Below are 24,184 nucleotides of genomic sequence, written 5' to 3' on the forward strand. Positions count from 1 at the left end.
ATGATTTTTACCTATTTTGAAATGCATGGAAGTTTTGGAAAACAGTTTAATTCTGTCTGGTTTCTAATACAGCTCTAGCTTTCCTGCCTAGCTGTGGTTCATACAATTATTTTTGCAGTCACTGGTTTAAATTTGTCTGCCAATTGTGGTGTGCAGGCCAGCGTCACTGTCTGCTCTTAGCAGGCAGAAAGGTGTTCCATAAAATGCTGTGAATAAAGTTGAGGAAGGGGAAGGTTTTCTTTGCTCTCAGTTATCTCTCAGACAGATGAAAGACAATAACTAGGGGGAATGTCTGCACCAATGCATTTTGAACAATGCAAACAAAGTGTCATTTCATTTCATCAAGTGTAATGACCACATAGCGATCTAGTAATATTCGAAAAATGGATTAATCATTATTTCTGAATTATTATGGCTGCTCTTTATTGCTCTATTTCTTCCACGTGCGTGTCTCCATGCCACCTCACATCTTCTCTTTGTTTTGTTTTTTTTGTTCCTATAAACTTTATTCATGTTTTTCATAACTTCTCTTCTGAATTTCCTCTCTGGGCACTTTTGGATTTCTTTTTAAGTTTTTCCTTCTTAGTTCCCTCCAACCAGTAACTTTTATTTTCTCTCTTTTAATTTTTTTACTGTCTTTATGAATTACAACTCAGCTATCTTTTCACTACTCACCTTTTTGTGTCTGTCATTCTGAATGACCAGTGGGAGTACATAAATCACTCAGTACATCTATATTTCTGTATGGAATCTCATTGCTTCCCTTATATAGCCTCTCCTTTATCAAATCACTCATTTGACACCTCAGTTTTCTTTATTCCTTCTCCATGGGTGTTATCTTTTTGCCTTATATTTCCAATGCAAGTTTCTGTTGCTGAATCCCATCTTTCACCACTGTTGTAGTTTCTTCTCACAGGTTCTTGCTTTCTGCTATGTTTTCCTATCCTGCGTTTCCCCCCTTTCTCTCTTTCTCCAGCTACCTTCTCCTCCATCAGCTTTGTTCTTCTTCTCCAGCAGTACCTGTGTTGCCTCAAGATCCCAGGCTGCTCCATTGCTATTATATATTCCACATCAAAGAATCACAGAATCACAGGAAGGTCAGGGTTGGAAGGCATCTCTGCAGATCACCCAGTCCAAGCCCCTGCTACAGCAGGGTCACCCACAGCAGGTTGCACAGAGTCGTGTCCAGGCGGGTTTTGAATGTCCCCAGAGAAGGAGACTGCACAGCCCCTCTGGGCAGCCTGTCCCAGGGCTCCGTCACCCTCAAGATAAAGGAGTTCTTCCTCACGTTCAGGTGGAACTCCCTCTGTTGCAGTTTGTGTCCGTTGCCCCTTGCCCTGTCACTGAGCACCACTGAAAAGAGCCCGGCCCCATCCTCTTGGCACTCGCACTTAAGATTTTTGTACGCATTGGTAAGATCCCACCTTGGTCTTCTCCACGCTAAGCAGGCCCAGGTCTCTCAGCCTTTCCTCACAAGGGAGATGCTCCAGTCCCCTCATTATCCCCGTAGCCCTCTGCTGGATCCCCTCCAGTAGTTCCTCATCTTTCTTGGACTGGGGAGCCCAGCACTGGACACAGCACTCCAGGTGCAGCCCCACCAGGGCAGAGCAGAGATGGAGGATCACCTCCCTCGAACTGATGGCTACACTCTTCCTCATGCATCCCAGGGTACCATTGGCTTTGGCCGTGGGGACACACTGCTGGCTTGTGGTCAGCTTGGGGTCCACCAGAACTCCCAGATCCTCCTCTGCAGAGTTGCCCTCCAGCAGGTCAGCCCCAGCATGTACTGGTGCATGGGGTTAAATCAATCTGTCAGTCCTCTCTATCCTCTTCCCCAATGCTTTTTCTCTTCCTGTCACTCTTAACAATGACAATATATTTGGTTTCTGAGACTTCCCTCTGCAGTTCTCCAAGACCAGTAGAGGTAGGGTTTAACGTAAAATTACTGTTCAGAAGTAGTTTTATTTCATTCCCTCTGTCTTCCTGAAGGCTCAAAAGGACAAAATTTTGGAATGTGCTTTGCAAAACAGCAGATCTGGGGTCTCCAGAAAGCTGGGAAAATATGTGGGAGCAGAACAGTCTTTATAACTTTATCTGTCTCTGCTGGTGGGGACCATTTAGGCAAAGCCACAGAACTAGTCAAATGTGAACAACAGAGGAAGGAGAGGAAGGAAAGGTATTGTTTTGGAAGTATGCTTTTGTAGTTATTTTGTATGAGAGAATCAGCACTGCTTCGCTTTAGCCTCCCTTTGTAGTTGAGGCATGCATAACAGTAGCTAGAAACACATCTGAATATTTATAGTACTCTTTCAGTGTGGCGAATTTGTCTCCTTTTTATCCTCTGTAGTATTTACATAGGACTTCATATAGGACTGAGCAATGCCAATGAGAGCAAATTAAATCCTATTAATGTTACCCATTTCTAAATAACCAAATTTGTCCGCTTGAGAAGGCTCCCAGCTGTTGGCCTTCATGTTCCCATCATGGTGCTGCAGCAGCTCTAGGATGTGAGTGTCATGTGGTCAGCACAGTAGACCTTTAGATCAACATAAAATTAATGCAAAAATCTCTGACTATGTCAGGCCTGGCTCTGTCTCTGTCTCTACCTCTCTCAGAAGACTATAACTTACTCTCTTAGCAGTTGCATTTGAACTGTGTTTTGTGTCAATGTGGGATAAAGAAACAAGAGGCCTGCATGTAATTTGTATTTTTTGAAGTATCTCATTTCAATCTAATGTACTGTTGTGTAATTAAGCCAGTAAGTCTATATGACCAGCCCCTTTTAGGACTTGGTCTGCTATCTTTAGTCAGTGACAAATTCTGGTTTCCATTGCTTGTTCGGAGATGATAACAGTGTGATTTACAGGTATAAGTAACAAATTAGATCAATTAAAAAGACTAAGAGTGGCACCTGTCTAAGTGTAGGGTTGCACTAAATGATTCCCACATCTTTGTTTCCTGTACGACCCTGCATTTGCAGCTTCTCCTCAAGAAGGTTAACAATGGGAGAGTTGTTTCTTAATGCTCGTGAACCAAGAAAGCAGGCCTTATCCTGCAGCCCAGGGATATGATTATTATCTCTGAGTGAAAACAACAGCCGTATTTTTCAGCTCCATGTGTACAAATGATCCCTGTGTTTCATATAGTTCTTGACTACAGCATCTTGGATTGCCCAATTTGTTGCAAGTCTGTACTGTGAGCTGCCTTTGTATAGTTGAGCTGAGCTCACAGTCAGGTACATGTCCCTCTTTGTTTGTGTACAACCCTCAGCAATTTGTATTCTTAAAGATATTTCTAAAATATTGTAAGGTTATTGCAATCTTAAGAAATTTTCAAATAATCTGACCTTTTTCTTTTTTTTTTTTTTTGTGACAGGGAAAGTATACCATACTCAAATTAAAGGAACCAGTTTTGTGATATTTCCATTCTTTCTATCTCTATTATTGTCTAATGTAACTTAACAATCATTTTACGACAGGTCATATTAATACAGACATTCCTTAAAGACTGTGCTCAACATGAAAGACGAAATCTCTGTTTTTATTATTCCATTTAAAACCTTAAAGGTACTTCTTTGGACACTGGAACCTTAATCCAGTTGACTAGTAAATATTTTTTATGTAACACCCTGCCAAGGGATAATCATGGCTGGAAGTCAAGAAAACAGGTTTTTTATGACGGCTCCAAGAAGAGGTATCAGGGCATTCAAGAGGTCCGAGAGGTGAAAGGGATGTGGGCTGCTCAATTTCCTTGCTCCCTATTGCTTTTTTAGTAACAGCTTCTCCTATTGCTTAGTGGCAGCAATCCACTTCATTTGTTGGCCTTGGAGTTCAAGGAGAAGGATAATAGTGCTTCTTTTCTCAGTATGTATATTCAAGGTCTTGGGGGCTAGTGTTTCTTTGTACATTTTTCCTCTCAAGTCAGAAGTATTTAGTTCAGGCTTTCTCCTCTACCTGCCATATATGTCTGGCTCCTCTGAGGCACGGTCAGAAGCTTATACTTCTGTTAGCATAGTCTTTCCCACATTAATATAACACCATGTCATTTGAATGGAAATTCCAAGTGAGGAACCCAATGCTTAATCTGAGAAACCAGTCCCTACAATGTCTGAAAGAGAAATTTCAGGTTTTGTACTGTTGGGTTACTACTTAGATTTTAAGTAATGAGTACCATTTGTGCCCCTAGAGCTCTTCAATCTAGGTCACCAGTTAAATTTAGGCTGGATTGGTGAGTACTGAAAAATATTTAAGCTAACACTGTTTAGATGACTATCTGAAAGGAAATGCACTCTGAGTTAATACTGAAAGATTAATATTCCTCTCATATCCCTCCTGAGAACCATCCTCCAAATAAAAAGAACCCTGTCACCCTCTTTGAACAGGTTGAATTAAATCCAAGAACTAAGTGATGTGAATTACCTTTATATTCCTAGAGCTATTCCCTGTAAGTAATGGTGATCACATCCATTGGCAAAGCAGCCCAGGGGAAATGGCTGTACTGATGCCCATAGTGTGCCTGTACAGGGAATAGAGAAGCTTTTTAGTAAAGGTCACTCAGTCTATTCATGTTGATGAGTTTTCATAATAATTTCCTCACTTACTATATTTTGTACCAGTTTGTATATGCCATTTACACTGCAGTTGTATGTACTCTGCAGACTTACCTGCAAACCCATGTGCAGTATCACTATGAAACAGGCCCAATCCATGAAAGACATTACAAATATGTGATAAGAGGCAAAATGGGAAAAGTGATCGTGTGTAATTTGGTCAGATGATAGTGTCTTCTGTTCTTCTTCAAAGGGTTCAATTTATAGTCATCGTTTCTTTGAGAGTGCTGGAAATGTCCTCTCCTGGAAGTTCAAATTCTTGAGAGGAGTGCAAAGCATTATCCATTGCCACCCAGTCTTCCAAATTTCCAGAAAGATACCTAACATACCCTTGAGTTTTCAATGGTACAGACACCTCCTGGCAACTAGGTCTGAAGGCTAATAGTTCATTTACCATCCCATGCTGAGAAAACATTTAATGTCACTCAGTTGGGACTGAATTTTAACCAGAAACCTAGATGTGAAACTCCCCAAACCCCATTAGTAATACTTTGAGGTGTCCCAGAACCTAGGTTTCAAACTTTTCTTAAGTATCACCAATTTAAAATGCTTTTTATGCTCAGTTCTATGGAATTTCTATATTTATATATTCTCCTTTCACTTAATGAGCTGAGAGCAGATATTCCTTGTCTTCAAGGATTACAGATGTTTTAATCAAGGTGTTCAGTTAAAATTTGCCAAAATAAATTGAATTGCTGAGTATAGCCATGCTCTATAATTACGCATAGCTGACCTCTCACAGAATTGCTGTAAGTTACTCTATAAGGTATTCTTTATCTATCATTCAGTGAATGTTATTATTATAATTTCCTGAATTATTTGAAGTGATCTTCAGGCAGACTTAAATTACTGTATGTATTTTTTAAATAGAAGCTATTTATTGCACTTTGTTCTTTCTGTAGCTTACCTGCTTTTCCATGTTGCATCAATGTCCTTCCAGGAGTTGCTTACTCTCCTCATCACATTACAGCAGCTTTTCCAAAACAAATCTCCAGTTATAGTGAAGATTTCTTGGCAATACATGCTATAAATGCATGAACCTTTTAAACAAGTTGAGCAGTGTAACAAACTGAGTTATGACAAGTTTCAAAAGGGAGCCAATAATATAAACAAACAAACAAACGAAACAGCTTGCTGTTAATGCAATAGGGCTGGCTGGCTGGGCGTTTACTTGGGAAGGTGGATTTATTGTGGGAGAAGGGCCTCAGCAGGGAGAAGGCTGTTCTCTCCCTGACTTAGTGCTGCATGGTGATCCAGGAGTGGGGCTACTCTGCTGGTCAGAGCTTGCCCTGCTAAAACATCCTGCGGCTTCATCTGGTCCCGGGGGGCGGGAGGTGGGCTAAGCAAACACACAGAATGAAGGCTAGTTCTGCCCCAGGGAGGCCACTGCCTAAGCGAAGGAAAATTGCTATACCTTGAAGCATGAAAAAGCATCCCTTTCCAAGAGGAAAGCTCAAGTGTTCATTTTCTTGTTTTCCACAGGGCTCACAACTAAGATTTCATAGCAGTTGATGTTGATTACAAAGGGATGGAAAACACCTCTGCGGCAAGTGAGCATTGAACTTCGGCCACTTACTGTGAGTTAAAGCAACAGGGGCTGGCCCACCACTTCCCTTTGTGGCTCTGTTTGAATTCAGTTGATTAATGTTGTATGTGCACGTCTATTGAGGCACCCCATTTAAAAGGATTGTTTACCATAGTCTTGTAATCAACCTGCCTTAGCAGCACCCTATTACCCATGATAACAGGGCTGCTGCAATTTGGGTCTGAAAGAAAACCGCCTCAGATGGGCTCTTGGATGCTTTAGTGCTAGTATGCTGCCCTGTTATCTTCATTTGTAATTTGTTTTCAAGAACAGTGATTTACATTTCAGTTGGATTACACCTTTTAATGTATCACAAACGTAAAGTGGCTGCAGTGAAAACTCACATCTCCACTAGATTTCAAACGATGCATTTGAGGCTTCAGTGGAGAGGATTACAATTACAATTAAAATCAAAAGCTTTCTCATTCTTTTAATGATGCACGCTAACCCTTTGTATAATAAGAAGCCTATCATGGTTCTATACAATCATGATTTTTTTTTTTAGGGATATGAAATAGCTTCATGCGTTCTGCCTTATCATCTACTACATGCAAATGCTGTTCTGAAAAGGAACACATCCTACACAGTGAGTTCAGAGGACAACTTACCTTGATAAAAAATACAGAAGAATACATAAAAAAGGAATGGGGAGAAAAAAAGCCCACTGGTTGGGGGGGGGGGGGGGGGGGGAGGGTTTGTGGTTTGCTGGGGTTTTTTTTATTTTTTTTTTTAATGTGGAACATATTTTAGTAACAGATTTCATTTTCCTAAAGTAGTTGTTGCCAAGGTATGTAGACTTCTATTGAAAGCATAATGGTACTGGATAAAGTGCAAAATAATAATCAGTGGGGTATTTTTCTTTCAATGAACATTATATGAGGAAAAGAAGGTTTATAGGGTTTGTTCTTGGTTTTTTTCTTTTTTAAAATCCTGTAGTTTTGTTACAGCAGCAGATTTTCACAAATCTAGATTTATTTATTCTCCTCAGCAATTCAGAATAATTTCCATCTAAGGCTTCTTCTGTCGCATTAGAAGAATTTGTTAATAGCAGACATTTATGTTCTTACTTGCATCTCACTGTGTTATTCTTGATTGAGAAAATGATTGAAAATTCTTATGGGGTAGGCTTATGGCAAGACTAAAACTTACTGGGATCAAGCATGGCAGAAATATCTTGGGGAGAACCTTCACAGTGTTCAGAAGCTTCTGCTCCAAGCCAAAACCTTGCCTGGGCTCAGGCAGCCTAATGTTTTATCTGCACCCTAATCCTCTTTGTTCCTAATTGTCCAGCTGGGATCACTGGCTCCTCCCAAGCACATCTCCCTATCTCCTTGAGGGGCTAACCTCTGTCCCTGGGCAGAAGAGACTCAGACACCACAACAACGGGCTGAGGAACGTCTATAGAAGATGCTGCTTACCCTCCACAGAGGAGCTACCAAAGTACTGCCTCCAGTAAGGGGGTGAGGAATTGGAGGAAGGAAGAAAAAGTCATGTGTGATTTCAGCAAACCAAATTTTATTTTCCTTTTTTAAGATAACTGCAAGCCCTGGAAGACACAATTTAGGCAAGAGTGCCTTTCCCAGGCTCCGGCACATGAACTTCCTATCCCTTATGACTCAGCAGAAGTCATGCCAATGTGTACCATTTCTTTAGCTGGAGATCTGAATGCATTGTAGGAAAGATGGCAAGGATCTCTCAGTTATTTCTAAGCAGCCTGAAAGAAGAAGTTGAAAAGATTCAGGTTATTCCATCAAAATTTCCTTAGTTTATGAAAAAGTATCTTTTACCAAAGCTAGATATCTAAATCCATAAGTAATAAAGATTGAATCAAATGTCTCAGTCAAGTCAAAGTGGTTTTCATTTCAAACTTTTACAAAAAAGATAGATTAAACCACCTTTCTGAAACAAAACAGTCCCTGTATCTTGAAAATCAAAACTTCTAGTTTAACATTTGCAGAAGAATAGGTGGGATTCCCCTCACTGAAATGAAACCTTCAGAAGGCAAATGTCTAATGAAAGTAAGCCTTTGCGGTTTTTTCTATATTCAGTGAGTAGGAAAGTCATGCCAAACTGAGGATTTCTTCAGCTGACCAATATTCAGTGAATAACAGGTCCCTGCCTTAATGGAAGACCAGAATGGAGTTTGCAAACACAGCTCACACACAGCAGTCGCACACATTTTGGCAAAATATATTATCTTCATGCTTCTCTTTATCTACTTGTGTCACTTTAGTATTCTGACTAAATTAAGCCTTATTTTCCTCCAGACAAGCCTTTCTTCTGATATAAACTGAGGTATTCAGCAGCACAGGAAGGGCAGGCTAAAACCATATATATAAAACACCATCACACAAACTACCTAAGGATCATAACACTTGAATTAAAACATTTGATTTTTTTTTTAATGTAGATACTTTTAATTCTCATCACAAACAGCATAAAAGAACCTTAAATCTTATTATCAAAACCCAGAGAATGATTTACATAAGTCATTGAGGTGTTTTCAGGGGAAAGCAGTTCAAATGCCTCATGCCTTCATTCTTTTCTGTGAGATGATTTTCTGGTTGTTCTGCAATAAAGGATCAGAAGCAATCAACAAAAGGCATCATGGAACAGGTAGCTCAGCCTGACCTCTTGGCAGCAGTTCAGTTTTACACAACAAAACTGTAGCTTCAAAAGCAACCAATACAAAATCAAAATTAGTCTGAGCTTTACGTTATTTTTTTCTTTTTTTAAGCAAGCTTTTCTCTTTTAATTTTCCATTTTCATATATTTGTACTTTGATAAGAAATCAGTTATCTTTCATTTTTAGTTTACAAAACCCCCATGTTTCCATTCATAAATGGTCTCAACAAAATTAATGTGATGACCTGTGATAATCTGCACATGATGTTCTAACCTTTCTCCAAAAAGTACGGTGAAAGAAGACATGAGGAAGCAATTCCATACAGCTCAGTGGGAAATGTGACTTCAATTTCCCTGAACACTACAATCTCATATGTCTTCTGCCATCTTGTCCAATTTTAAAGCAAAGAGCTTCTGAAGAAGTAGCCCCTGTAAATACCACTACAGGGGTCTCCTCCCCATCACTCACTCTTCTTCAGGTGGGGAATCTTTAGTTTTCCCTCCTGAAATCTCAGAAAGGTCTTTCATAGACATATCTGTGAGGGATGATCACCTACGTACAGACCCTGTACTTCTGCTTCTTAGTCACCATCCATGTCCTGACAACCTAACTTGACTTGGGTCACAGTGATTTTCTCTATGAACATTTTTTCCATCAGGATAGGGAAGTTCTTGGAGGAGCCAAGATGATGAAAGAAAAAGCAGTTATAGCCTTTGTGTTTTCATTTCTGATTCCACACTTGACACCAAAACCCAGGGAGAAGAGAGGTACTCAGTACAAATTTGTGAATAATTAACGTTTTGGCTTACTGGTGGTCCCCAAAAAGCATTAAAAGCATAGAAAAATTTCGAAGCTTGGGTGATCTCAGAGGTGGGGTTTTTTGGAAACCGAATTAAAGTTGCACTGAATATCACACTTTGAGCTGTAATAACAGCATTTGGCTTCATTTTTCAATATCTTTCAGCTATGTCAGAAAATAATCACTTGCAATTAAAAACCACATTTTATACATGTGATAATAATTGCTTTATTTGGAGGATTTATCATTATTATTTTAGCAATGATGCAGGTGAAATTAAGACACTTTGAACATTTCACCCCATCTGACTCCATATTTCACCAGCCAGACAAAGGTTTCACACAATATTTTTCACACAAAATTTTAATCCATTTTAAATAACCAGCAATCCCTTGACAGACTGTTTCTCAAATTGTCATCAGTCATTGTCCCTATGATTCAGAAGCTACTCTGTTTAGATTGCCCCATTTCAGGCAAAAAATAGTACCCATGTTGCTCCAAATGAGAAAAGGTCATATTCTTAATGGAACTGAGTATAAATCCAATATGATTTTCATGTTACACATTACATCATTAGCTACAGATTTATAGGGAGAGCGCTAATATATTGAAGATTGTGACATACTTCTCTTTCTCAAATGCACCTAATTTTTGAAGTTAGGCAGCACTGAATTTCTTCTTATAAGAATATCTAAAGTATTTTTCTTTTATTGGCTCCTTCCTTTAAGTGAAGACTGAAGAGCTGATGAATATTTCATGGGTAGAAAAACACTTACGATACAGGGTTTTACCTATAAAATCTTTGGGGAAATAGAGAAAATGGCAGGAAGGTGTTGTAAGGACAGTTCTTTCAAGAAGTCTTTGGAAAAGGGTCTCCATTTCATTTTCCACATCAATAACACCTCCTTCACCCCTTAATACTTTCTTCCTTTCATTTTATTCCATAATAGTGTTCAGTCATTTTTGAACTTTTCTTTGTATTAAAGAGTGCGGCTAAACCATTTTAAAGCTAAAAATTTAAATAGAAAATTCTGAACTAGGGGAAAAAAAAGGACATCCAAATATAATGGCTGTAAATTTGTACAAATAGGTTATACAGGAATAAGAATTGGAAGAAAATAATCAAATGTACATCTTAAATGGATTTCTTCCTTTTCCTACTGCTCAGTCCTAATGGACCTCTCCCCTGGATTTCAAGAACACATTTACACTCAGGAATGACACAGGTGACAAAAATACTTTATTTCACTAAAGACTGTCCCTTCCAGACATTAGATGGACTCTCATGGCCAAAACATGTAAAACTCTTTTCTGAGTCATAACCGCTAATAAGCAACAATGACAAAAATCCAATCCAAGGAAAATATAACCAATAAAACCTGTTCCAAGGAAAACCAAGACTATAAATCATTCTGTAAAGTCCCTTGACAGCTCTTGTTCTTATATAGAGTTTCTTAGGTGGTATAACGATTAGAAAAAGCATAAAACCATAGAAATTAGAAAGAGTGAGGAAAAATTCAAATATAATCCCCCCTGTCTACAAGTGGGTTCATCTAGTCTTCCTTTGAAACCATTCTTTGTCATTCTGATCTCAGGCTGGGATGGCACATGGTGGAAAGTAGCTGACTGATTTGTCAGAATCTAAGAATAACGTCAACAATAATTCAAAATAGAAATTTATACTTGCAACAAAACAACTAGCACATGGCAACACTAAGCTTTTTACTGGAGGAAATAAAAGACTTAAAAAAATCCATGATGCTTAAGTTAATGTTCCTCACCTAATCTAAGCCTATATGTTAGATGTTTAAACACCCAAACACTGGATGGCTAGGCTAAGCCCTCTTTCTTCTGGGCTTCTTAAGGCAACCATTGTATATTAGATTTTCTAGACTGTCAGTCATTCTTGCTGCTTGCTTTACTTTTTCTCCTGTTTCTTAAGTGGAAAATACATACTGGAGTCAGTCTTTCTGACATTTAATCTACAGTTGGAAAAAATTGTACTAGATTCCTCTTCTTTCACTTCTTAGGTGTGTATTGGTCCTGTAAGACCTTATATTTAGATGGTTCTCTACCTTGCCAACTGTGTCCTCATTCAATGTGCTGTTTTTTGGCGTGTGTTTTTTTGAGTTTTTTGTTTGTTTGTTTTCTTTTTTAGAAAAACTCCCTATCCTGAGAACGTGACCTATCTTTTTGTTTTCCCAAATGTGTGACCTTTCATTTAACTGAAAAGTGCTAATGCTGTGTAAGTGAGCCTGATTGTACAATACAGATCACTTGCTGGAATTTCTTTTTGTTATTTAACATGCCACAGCTGCTCAGATTATCTGCAGACTTCACTAGCAAGAGCTTTTTATTTATTTCCGGATAACTAGTAAAGATACTGAATAGGCCTGGGTCAAGGGCAGTCCTGTTGCAATACCTTTCAGGATTTGAATTACCAGATGATTTATTCTCCGTCTGCAATTACTTTTTCTAATCTCTCACTTGCTAAGTGTTTAATGAATTTACTTTATATAGTGCACAAAGGCAAATATTTTAGAGAGGTCTATTTTGAAAATGCAGTAATGTTGGTCAAACAAGACTGAAATCTCATCAGACGGTTGTATCAAATTTGTGCCACATGACCTTTTTTATATAAAGCCACGATGACTCTCATTAGTTAGGCTACTATCTTTTACCTCTTTCCTAATTGCATCTCTGTCTATTCTGTTCATGACTTAGCTTGTGATCACTGAGCCTAAATGACATTTGTAATGATTTAGATTGTTCTGTTTAATTTTTTAAGGTACTGACACAACCCTTCTGTGGTGCCATATCCCTGTGAATTTCCTCCACCATTCTAAATTGTTTTCAATACTGATATTTCAGAGAATACCTTGGCTAGTATTTTACTATTTCTCAATATAATTTATAGGCTTGTATAAATTCGGGTATGCCTCTGTCACCTGATAGGGATTTTGTTTCTAAAAAGTTTTCTTTCCTGAAAATGCTTTTTTGAACACAGTTTCAAAAATTGTGTACTTATAGGAGAGAAGTTGCCATCTATACCTGCAACAGAAATGTTTGAAACTTTGGAAATGACTTTGTCTTGTACTTTCTTTATCTTTTCCTTTTTTTTTTTTTTTTTTTTTTAATGGATATTAAGGACAAAAACTTAAATAAGCTGCACATTAAGGTTAGCCTTTTAAGCTTTTAAAAACCAGGATATGGAAAAGGTTACCTTCTTAGTGCATTTTTTTATATTCCTGCTTTTCTTTGTAAGTGTATGTCTTACCTTTAAGTGTGGTAAAATATAAGTATGTCATAAAATATGCAGTATGTCTGAGATAATGTTACTACAGGAAATGTTATTTCCTGACTTTCAAGTGCTTGAAATCGTCACCTTCCCAACACGTTTTCTTTATGTATTCAATTGCACTCTCATTTGTTCATTTTTGTATCTGGAGTACCCAGTAATATTTAGCTGGACATAAACAGCAGGGGGTACCCACTTAAGCAAAGAGTCAGGAAGTTAATTCGACTTCTGGAGGTACAATTCCATACCAGGGTTAACTTACACATTTCACCATCTAAGCAACATTGTTTCTTTAGAGGTTCATGGATTCATGCTAACTAAAGGTGGCCCAGCCTTTGGAGGTTTTTTTGTGCTACCATTTGTCTTGTGAATCTCACTCAGAATTATGATGTAAGTATATTAGTGCATTTTCATTTCCAGTTGGTCTTCTGTGAGGCTTCATTCTTGCACAGCCTTTTGTTGCAAGGAATTAGGTACATACAAATGACTGTACCAAAGCGTATTTAGAGACAGTGAAAGAAAAACAACTTAGATAAACCAGAGTGAGTTCAGTGGTGGGGCTGGAGCACTTGTGCCATAAGGAACCATAGAAGAGCCCAGTTTGGAAGGGACCTCAAAAGATCATCTTGTCCATCCTCTTGTGGGAAAAAGGAGAGGCTGTGGGAGCTGGGATTGGTTGGCCTGGGAAAGAGACAGCTTTGGAGGAGGCACTTCATCACTGTCCTCAATTATCAAGATAGAGAAAAGGGATCCAGATTCTTCATGAAGTTGCAGAGCTAAAGGAAGACAGACAAAGGAGGCATGCTGCAGAAAGGGTTTCCCACTGGATATAAGGAAAAATCTTTTCCAAGGAGTGCTGTGAAAAAGACACATATTCACAAACACTCACAACTCAGCTGGATTAGGTCCTATCAACCTGCTTTATTTTTGAAATCAGCACTGTTTTGAGTAGGGTGCTGGACAAGATGATGCACAAAGGTCCCTTTAAATCTGTGTTATTCTGTGGTGCCAGGGCTGTTCATAACCCAATGGAGACCTGAATGATTTGGAAGATCAGTCTGTTCTGCTGAAAGGAATTTGCCCTTGGGATAGCCCACAAGTTATATTTCAGTTCAGGAATTGAGTGCAGGGTAGGTGAGGTGAGGGCCTGATGCTGGATCCCTTGCAAAAGCAGATGGTTTACTGTTTCTGAAGCAAGCCTCTTATGCCTTTACCCTCAGTTTCTTCCTCCTGCTTATGACCCTCAGCTTGTCATTTGCTTTATATTATACTTCAGTTCTGCACATACTTTTCCCTTGATTCCTTCTGCAGATGAATCATCTCTCCAATGTCTCTAGGACTACTCACATGAGTAAGACTTTTAGGACATGATTGAGTTTTTTCAGGATTCCTGCTGGCCTAAGTCCAAAATGTCTTTACATCAGCAATTACGTTTTCATTTGTATCCGTACCTTGCCAAGTAAATGGAACCCTCATCCTGACTGTGATATTTCACTGCATATGCAAAATAAATGATAGGCATTAATACTAATGATCTTTTTGTCTCATACACTTAGACTTTACATCTACTACACAGCCACCTCACTTAATTTTCAAGATGACAACAATGTTGGCACTTGATTTACTTTTAGCAGAATTTGATAATGCTCAATTAGCCTTTTGCTCCAGTTAATTTTTGGTGCTCATCAGTATTGCCCTTTAATTTACCATGACTACTTAAGAGAAAGTAGTAAGGACTAGGCATAACCTAACAGCCTTTTTCATTCTGCAGACCCTAGATTATTTGAATCTGAAGGAAAAGGAATCTGTGGATCTCACTCTCTTCCTCCATGCACATTTTGTAGATATCACAAAATCTCCAGACAACCAAATCAAATGCACATACATTAACAACTGTTTGGAAACCATCATCATGGGAGATGGGATCAGTCAGCCTCATGTAGTTGCCTCATTTGTGCTTAAAATTAGTCATTTGGTGAAATCAGTCCTAACTTCAGCACATTATGTTACTCCCACAGGCAACTGAGAGAGGTAAGTACTCACAAAGGCTTCTGAAGGAGCTCCTGACTGGTTTATTTATGTGCCTGGACTAGTCAAGCAGGTTTTGCCTCCACAAGCCTTTAGAGGCTACCTCCTTCCATACAGAGAAGTAATTACTGGCCAAGGCAGAAATCACAATAAACATCAGGCCACACTGTTACTGGTCATCACCAGAGCTACTAATTTTCCAACCACTGTAAATGCCATCTTTCTCACTAAAGTAGTTATTTAGAAAGCCAGAAAGGTACTCACTTGCTCGGATTGCTTTTTCCCTGCACATTTTACACTACTAGATGAAATACCCTCTTTATTTCATTTTGCCTCCAAAATATGTGATAATGTACATCTACCTATTTCTAAATCAAGTTCTGAGTGCAGGTTGTTTGTTTGGTTGTTTTTTTTCCCCAAAAAATAAACAGCCAGTGATGTAAGAGTCCGAATGGCTTAAATGTCAGACTTAAGACAGCCTTGTAGAAGTTAGAAATAATCTCTCTTTATCAGTAAACTCACTAAATTAGATTGGGTATATCTCAGGCATTATTAATGTAAAGTAATTTTTATTGTCACTTTTTCAACAATTAAAAACAATAGCATGTGTAAGTCCTAGAAAAAAGAAAAGGTTTTACTAATTTTAAAGTACATCTTATTCTATTCTTTTTGCTCTAATTAAATATAAAGTATCAAGATGATGCTTTTATTTACTCATTTTAGTAGCTTTAATGTTAGTTCTCTTCCTTTATACCATTGGTAGGCTTCTGAAATTTGTAATTAATAGAAGCATAAACATTTTTATTTTGAACACTAGCTTTTGAAGTATTCATTATTGACCTGCTGGCTAATTCTAATTCTTTCTATATTGATATAAACTGAAAAGTTTTGTTCCTTATAATTAATGTATCTATATGTTTTTAATAATTAAGATCCAATTTGCCTGTTACTTTTCTTCTTAATGAAGACAAATTATTTTAATTTATTATACTATTTAAAAGGTTTATTTTACTTCATATCTATTTTAATTTGACAAACATTTTTCATCAAAAAAGCAATTCAGCCAGGTATTGATACTGTCCACCTGCAGAGTCTGGCCCATTAGAGTACACAGTTTGTGATTGTTCAAGCACCAAAATAGATAACTTCATATCTACAGAGAAAATCATGGTTATCTATACCATCAGAAATTTCTGCCTGCTCTTGCTTAACCAGGTTTCACCCCCTATATGACTGTGGTCACAATCTGCCTCCTGAAAAAGACATCTATGAAATCCTTTTTCTTGTGTGTTTAAACATCAAGATCAATGTTTGGAGACCTCTTGCCATCTGCCTGGGAATAAATCTCTGCATTTCTTGAAGAACTGTCATCAAAAGGCAAAAGCTCTAGGCACTGGAAATTTAATTCCCTTGAGTTCAAGTGGACAAGAAGGCATATTTTTTTAACAATGAGTTTAATTTATCAATGGAACAAGTTACAAAGGATGTGGTGGATTTTGCTGTACTTTACAGCTTTCAGTTAAGTCTGATTGTTTCCAAAATTATATGACTTACTTCAAGATAAGAGACTCACAGAATTGTGTGGGTTGGAAGATATCTTTAAAGATCATCTAGTTACAACTCCTCTGCCATAGGCAGAGACATTTTTCACTAGATCAGGTTTCTCAAAGCTCCATCCAACCTGACTCTTAATACTTCCAATGATGGGGCATCCACAGCTTCTTTGGGCTACCTGTTCCAGTGTTTTACCATCCATACTTCATAGCAAAGAATTTCTTCCTTGTATCTAATCTAAACCTACCCTCATTCCTTTTAAAACCATTACCTATTGTCTTATGACTACCGGTCCTGCTAAAATGTCTCTCTCCATCTTTCTTATAAGCCTCCTGTAAGAATTTAAAGTTGCAATAAGGTCTCCCCAGAGCCTTCTTTTCTCCAGGCTGAATAACTGTGACTCTGTCAACCTTTCTTCACAGGAGAGGTATTCCAGCCCTCACCTTCTTTGTGGCCCTCCTATGGACCCACTCCAACAGGTCCATGTCTTTATTGTACTAGGGACCTCAGAGCTGAACACAGTACTCCAGGTGGAGCAGAGTAGAGGGGGAGAATCACCCTCCTTGATCTGCTGGCTATACTTATTTTTATACAGCCCAGGATAAAACTGGCTTTCTGGGCTGCAAGCGCACACTGCTGGCTCATGTCCAATTTTTCATCTACCAATACCCCCAAATCCTTCTCTGCAGGGCTGCTCTCAAACAATTTGTCACCCAGTCTATACTCCTACTGGTGATTGTCCCGATCCAGGTGCACGACCCTGAATTTTGCCTTGTTGAACTTCATGAGGTTCACATTGGCCTACCCCTCAAGCCTGCCCAGTGAATGACATCCCTTCCCTCAAGCATATCGACTGCACCACTCAGCTTGGTGCCATCCACAAACTTGCTGAGGGTGCACTGAATCCCACTGTCTGTGCCATTAATAAAGATATTGAACAGTACCAGTTCCAGTACAGACCCCTGAGGGACACCACTTGCTGCTGATCTCCATTTGGACATTGATCTGTTGACCGCAACTCTTTGGATGCAGCCATCTAGCCAATTCTTTATCGAAGAGATCATCCATCTAATCCATATCTCTCCAATTTATCTCCAAGGATTTTGTGTGAGACCGTGTCAGAGGCCTTACAGAATTCAAGACAGATGACATCAGTTGCCCTTCCCTTATCCACCAATGTAGTTACTCCATCGCAGAAGGCCATCAGGTTAGTCAGGCATAATTTACCCTTTGTGAAGCCATGCTGGCTCTCTCTAATGACCCTCCTGCCATCCATATTCCTTAACAGCTTCCAGGAGGATCTGTTCCATAATCTTACTGGGCACAGAGGTGAGGTTGACTTGTGGGTAGTTCCCAGCTTTCTCCTTTTTACCCTTTTCAAAATGAGTGTGATGTGTTGTTTCCCTTTGTTCCGTCACTGGAGACTTCACCTGACTGCCATGACTTTCAAATATGATAGAAAACAGCTTAATAACTACATCTGCCAGTTCCTGGGATGCATCTCCCTGGGTCCCATGGCCCTGTGTATGTATATTCAGGTGTCTCAGACGGTCACAAACCTGATCTTTTCCTATGATGCATGAGGTTTTATTCCCCTATTCCCTGCCTTGAGATTCAGGGACTCAAGAGATTTGGGAAGAGCAATTGCCGGTGAAAACTAAGGCAAAAATGTTGCTGAGTACCTCAGCCTTCTCCATGTCAGTTGTCACCAGATCTCCTGTCTTATTTACCAAAGGGGTACAATTTGTTTTGCTCTCCTTTTCTGAGCAACATCTTTATAGAAGTCTTTATTATTTTTCACATCCCTTTCCAAATTTAGCTCCAGCTGTGCCTTAGCTTTCCTGATCCCATCACTACACTCCTGGGCAGTATTCCTATATTATTCCCAAGACCTGTGTCCCTGCTTCACTGCTTATGCATTTCCTTCTTGTGTTTCAATTTGACCAGAAAGACCTTACTTAGGTATGCTGGTGTCCTGCTTTCCTTGCCCAGTTTCTCGCAAATGGGAATGGAGAGCTCTCGTGCTCTAAGAAAAATGTCCGTAAATGGCTGCCAACTCTCTTCTTTATTCTGGAAGGCAGTTTTCTGGGCGGTTCTCAGTCACTAGTCCTTCAAACAACTGAAAGTTTGCTCCTGTAAGGTTTAAGGTGTTGACTATACTTTACACCTAGCCTGTAGCCCTCAAGATCATGAATTCCACCAGGGCATGATCACTACCATGAGTCTTGACTTCTCCTTTAAGTTCCTCTGAGTTGGTGGGAAATAGGTCCAGCAAAACATTTTCTTATATTGGGCTTTCTGTTGCATGGATTAGGAAGTTAACCTCAATGCACTCCAAGAGTTTCCTAGACTGCTTGCAGCTTGCTGTGGCACTTTTCCAGCAGATGTCAGATATCAGACCTAGTACAAAATCATGGTGTTAAATTCTGTAACATGTCACACAAGAGTTAAAGAAGTTTTTCACATTGTTCTCACTTAAATCTAAAAATATGAGCACCTCTTAACCATGTATCTCAGCTATTCCAGTTCAGTATCTGATATTGAAACTGTGGTAACACTAATTGTAAACAAGATGTCAAAGATCAGTAGAGAGATACATTCAAGAGATGTTCAACTGCCTCTGTAAAAACAGTCAAAAATAATTACTTGTATAGTCAACAACTCTTAAGAATTGAGGAAATTTATCATCTTTCAGTGACCTTGGCAATATTCACCATGAGTCCAGAAAACCTTAATATGTCTGTGACAACATCAGCTCCAAGCGTGAATTAGGTTATTAGCCTCCTTAATTTGTATCATTACAAACTGTTTACAAAGCCTGTGTCTTTTACAGTGGTTGATTAAAAAATATTTTTAACAAACATTTTGCAGTTGAAGCACAGCAAACCCAACTGCTGTTGTCTTATCTTGTATTTTGTTATGGGAAATTATATAATTCATCACTTCAGTGAATTACACCTGAATTACACTACCTGAATTATATACTTCACCTTCAGCATCCTTTTCTACAAGTCCATCAGCATCACTGTGTCTGAAAGCATACATAGAACACGTTTGCCTCCATGTTTATCTATCTGCAGGTCATGACTTCAGAAACGCAAACATCAACCCTTTCCAACCAGCCTGTCCATGTGTAAAGCCTTTACTTTGGATTTAGAATAATACAAAACCAGAGACACCAACTGCTGAGATGTTCGGCTCACTGAAATATAAACATCTCTGTTGGAAATAAGCTAATAGTAAAATAGCATAATCATTAACTTATTAAGGTTATCCAAAATGTTGTCAGGGAATATTCTTGTTCCTAAAGGAAATGCAGTGTTTGCGTGTATATCCCTTGTCAAAAATGTATAGTCTCTTGAGAGAGAAGCTGGTCTCTGAATGAGAAATAATGACTCAAAAATAAACTTTTTCTGGGCCTTTAAGCATTTTAGTTAATAACTATCAGTATTCCAATGTAAGATTTACTATTTGGAAAGTCAGTTTAAAAAGAAGTTTCAGATGTGCCCATGTAAATTTGGGGTTGGTTTTTTTTTTCTTTTTAATTTCTTTTTCCTTCTGGATTCTGGAGGAAAAGCATTGCCTTCTAATAAGTGCTGCAGAGGTTAATATATTCAGCTTGAATAAAACAAAAAGCATAGTAACATTTGACACATACAAGGATATAGGAGCACATTAAATGAATGCAAAGAAGTGGCAGCTGAAAGGCAACAGTTGCATAATATTACCAGAGTAATGAGAAGTGTGCTACATATTAATAAATATGTGACCTTTTTATCTTGATTATTTAAAAATCATGTTATTTTAAAAATGAATAAACAAATGCCTTGTTTATCCTTACGTAAAACCGTAGTTTCACTTGATGGACTGTATTGGTAAAGTAGAATGCTGCTGTACAGGTAGGTCATCGAAACATTTATCACACTGATCTGTTTCTCTCATTATTTTAGAAAACCGCCCATCAGGACAATCATCTTTTAAGCTAAAGCCTTAGCTGGAACAACGGTATGTAAGTATATTCCTTTATATACATAATGAAATTTTAAATTCCTTAAAGACAAATATAATTAAAATTAAAGAAGAAATAAAAGAGAAAAAAAAAACATACAAGTAAGATTGCATTTAAGATTGTAACATATTTTAATGAGACACAGTTTCTTATTTAAAGTTGTAAAGATTTGATTAATGTTTCATTATCCCTATCATTAATAACCATAACTACAACTTCAGAGAATTCATATTTTTAAAAAACAGGCAGTAGTTGAAATTGTGAAATAAAAAAAATTGGTCTACAACCTCTCCATTTCATTTCAGTTCTATTATTAATTATTTATTGGATGCTAAAGCCTCTGGGCCAATTCAATATAAGTAATTTATATTATAAAATAGGTGCTGACGGTCAGTTAACCTAATATGACCTAAATGACTCAGCTTATTATGAGATAATTTATCAGCTTTCCAGCAAGAGCTGAATTGTCCCAGGAACCCACAGCTCAAACCCTGGAGTGCTGTTGTGTCTCACAGAGAAAGAAACCCTGAGGTGCCTGGGAGTCCCAGGGAGAAAACAGTGCAGTTGTGATCCAGCTGCACCACACACGGTGGAGAGGACACTGTTGAGGTGCTTGGTCCCTGTCAGGGACTGACAGTCCAGAGGCACAGAAAGAGCAGTGTTGCTCGGGCAGGGAGAGATAACTGTAAAGGGCATTGGGCACTGTAGCCTGATGCATTACATGGAGAGCTATCCCAGCAAATCTGGCAAATTCTGCTTATTGAGGAGACTGTAGTAACTGTAGCTGACTCCATCAGTAACATGCCTTGGGTTTCCTTGTTCCCAGTCCTTATTTGCCAAACAGAAAGACAACAACATCTCACCCTAGTTGCATGTTTCTTTTGCAATAGCTACCCTGTAAAGCATTAAACTTGCTGGTTTTCATAAATCATATAATTTATACAGCCACAATGTCAAATACAACAGGCAGAAGTGCAGTATACCATTAATATTTCCAGAGTCTTAAATAGCTATTACAACTAACCTAAACAAACTGATCGCTCTTCCCCCACAGATCTATAAGCTTGGTAACTTGAATGGGAGAGGGGGGAAATGGCTTCCCTTTCTTCCTACCAATCATTTGGCAAGATGAGGGGATTTTTACTGCAGACCAGCGATCAGATACTTCAACTCAAAGTAAAATCATGATTGAAGAATGCAAATCTCAGGAAACATCACACTGTGATAAAGCAAAAGGCATATGGGATGTGTAACAGGGATAAACAGTCCACATGTAAATCACTCTGATAATATTCTTCTCCCCCTATTTATCATTATTGCTATTGCCACAACTACTATTAGCATTCCAGTAGCTCCTACTGGCTCCAGCTAAAGCTGAGCCTCCATTGTAATAGAGGCCCTGCAGACCCAGCTACTATCCTGTAACACTTTTAACTATTTAGAGAAGATTAGCAAAACATGTGATAAATGACAAATTATTGCTCCTGGTCCATAAATGGGTAGCCAAGGCTCTGAAAAATCAAGTGACTTGCTGAAGCGCACAAAGGAAGTCTGTGGTAGAGACAGCAAGTCACCATAGCCATCTCGTGTTGCACTTCTGTGGTTTGAAATCCAGGTTTTTTTCAGTCTGGTTTTGGCACTTTTACCGTCCATTCTCAAGGGCAAAAGCTTGCTTATAGGAGAGCTGAGTATCATGCAGAGAATTGATACGGTGTAAAGCCTGAGTATGATATAAAAAAATACCTGTTTCTTTTAAAAAATCCAATAAAAAAGCCATCAGGGTTTAGAATTGAGCTATGTTCCTGGTAGCTTAGTAGGCACCACAGGTTCTTGAAATTAGTGGAGGACTAGTAAAGAAAATACGAAAAATCTGCAACAGTCTGAAACAGGCATTTTAAACAATTCAGAGCAGTTTGTAGGACATTACTGTGCTGATTTGTTTTCTGTCAGTAGTGGCATAAGCATCAAACCTCTTAACTTCACTGCTAACGAAACTGACAAAACCTACATACAAGATGTGTACTGCACAAGGAGAAACTTGACTGAGCTGTTATCAGAAAGGACACCTTTCCTGACTTAAATAATCACCTAGCTAATCTACCGTCGTAAATCATAGCGTATTACTATTTCTTGGTCTTTGAGAGAGGTCATCTTCAAGTAACTGTGGCACTACATCATATGGTGGACTCTGGTTTTCTTTTGAACAAGTAGACACATGTTAACATTTATCTTTTGTTTATATCTTGAGCTTTGTTTCTGTATTTGTGTTCCTTCTCTTTGGGATGTATTCAAATGATAGACAATGCATCATTCTTGCACTGATCCATTCACAACTATTGTATTAAGAAAGCATTGTGTAGTTTGAATAGGTTAATTGGTTGGTAGCTTAATCTAAGTGGGAGACTGCTGAAGACAATATTTTTTTTAACCAGTGGCATTATACACTGAACTATTTCATTCATTTGTGTATGTGTTTCTCTTTCTCTTTTTCATTTTAGAATACTATTGTATTTTGCTTTTATTTTCATGGCCTTCCCTAAGAATGTTGCTGTTAACTTATTAGACTGGAAATAGGTTGGACTGCTTGCTAAATGCTGCCTGTTTTCTTTCCACTGAATTCTCTGCATGCAATTTAGAATTCTGTTTCTAATAAGATTATCAAGGAAATAATGAAAACCAGTAGGATTATTCTGCTAGCAAGTTTCCTTGGTGATTAATGGACTAAATAATAATGTTTCTCTCTATGGTCAAATTCTGCCTGCAGCTGCACCAGTGAGAAGCCAGAAGTAACTCCCTTGATGCCAATCGAGCTATTCTAGATTCACTACGGTAGATTTAGTTACTGTGGTATAAATGATCAGAGAATTTGACTTCACATGTGTCAATAGTTTAAGGCTTGTTTGTGGTTTGTGGGTCCTTCATTGAAAAAATGGTATACTGTATAGTCTTAAAAATCACACAGCCAAGAACCTTCCTAATAGGAGCAAGGAAGTCTCACTTTAACCATAAACCACAAGAAGAGAAGAGCAAGCCAAGAGAGACTGACTGTGAGGCAGGCTTGCACACATGAAGAATGGAGTGATAATGGTTTCAATCTAGCATCCTCACTCTGGGTGCAGGATTCCTTTCAGACTGATGCATGTACACACCAGGTAATGTTTTCCATCACAAATCCTTAAAGTTTACACAAGGGCTGGATGGAGTGCCTACTGGACAAGGTGGGGAAAGAATGGAAATTGTGCATCATTCCTCTGTAGGACTCAGTAAAACAGTATTTTTTGTCACTGGATACAAAGAGCAGCAAAGAACGAGTTCTGGGTGGCATATGTTTCAACATAGTAACTGTTCCCTACACAAATCAAACAATTAAGTTTAGATAATTATGTGCCATCTACCTGAAGCTCCATTTTCAGATTATCTGCCAGGTAAACCTGCCTAAGATCCCTCTTGTTCCCCCAAGAAAGCTTAATGAGGAATGGCCATGGTCCATTTGCCTATTCCCTAGGCCTTGTCTAGAGAGAGGGTCCTTGTGTGGAGAGTGGGTTGGTACTGAGACAGGTAGGCAACAAAGTAGTTGGATACTGGTGCCCCAGAAAGAAGGATGAATATACTAAAGTGCTATAGAAGGAATGGTCCTCAAAGATGCCAAAAAGCACCCTGTGCTATTATTCAGCAT

Source organism: Falco naumanni, chromosome 2 (assembly GCF_017639655.2).
Source record: "Falco naumanni isolate bFalNau1 chromosome 2, bFalNau1.pat, whole genome shotgun sequence".
NCBI classification, from domain to species: domain Eukaryota; kingdom Metazoa; phylum Chordata; class Aves; order Falconiformes; family Falconidae; genus Falco; species Falco naumanni.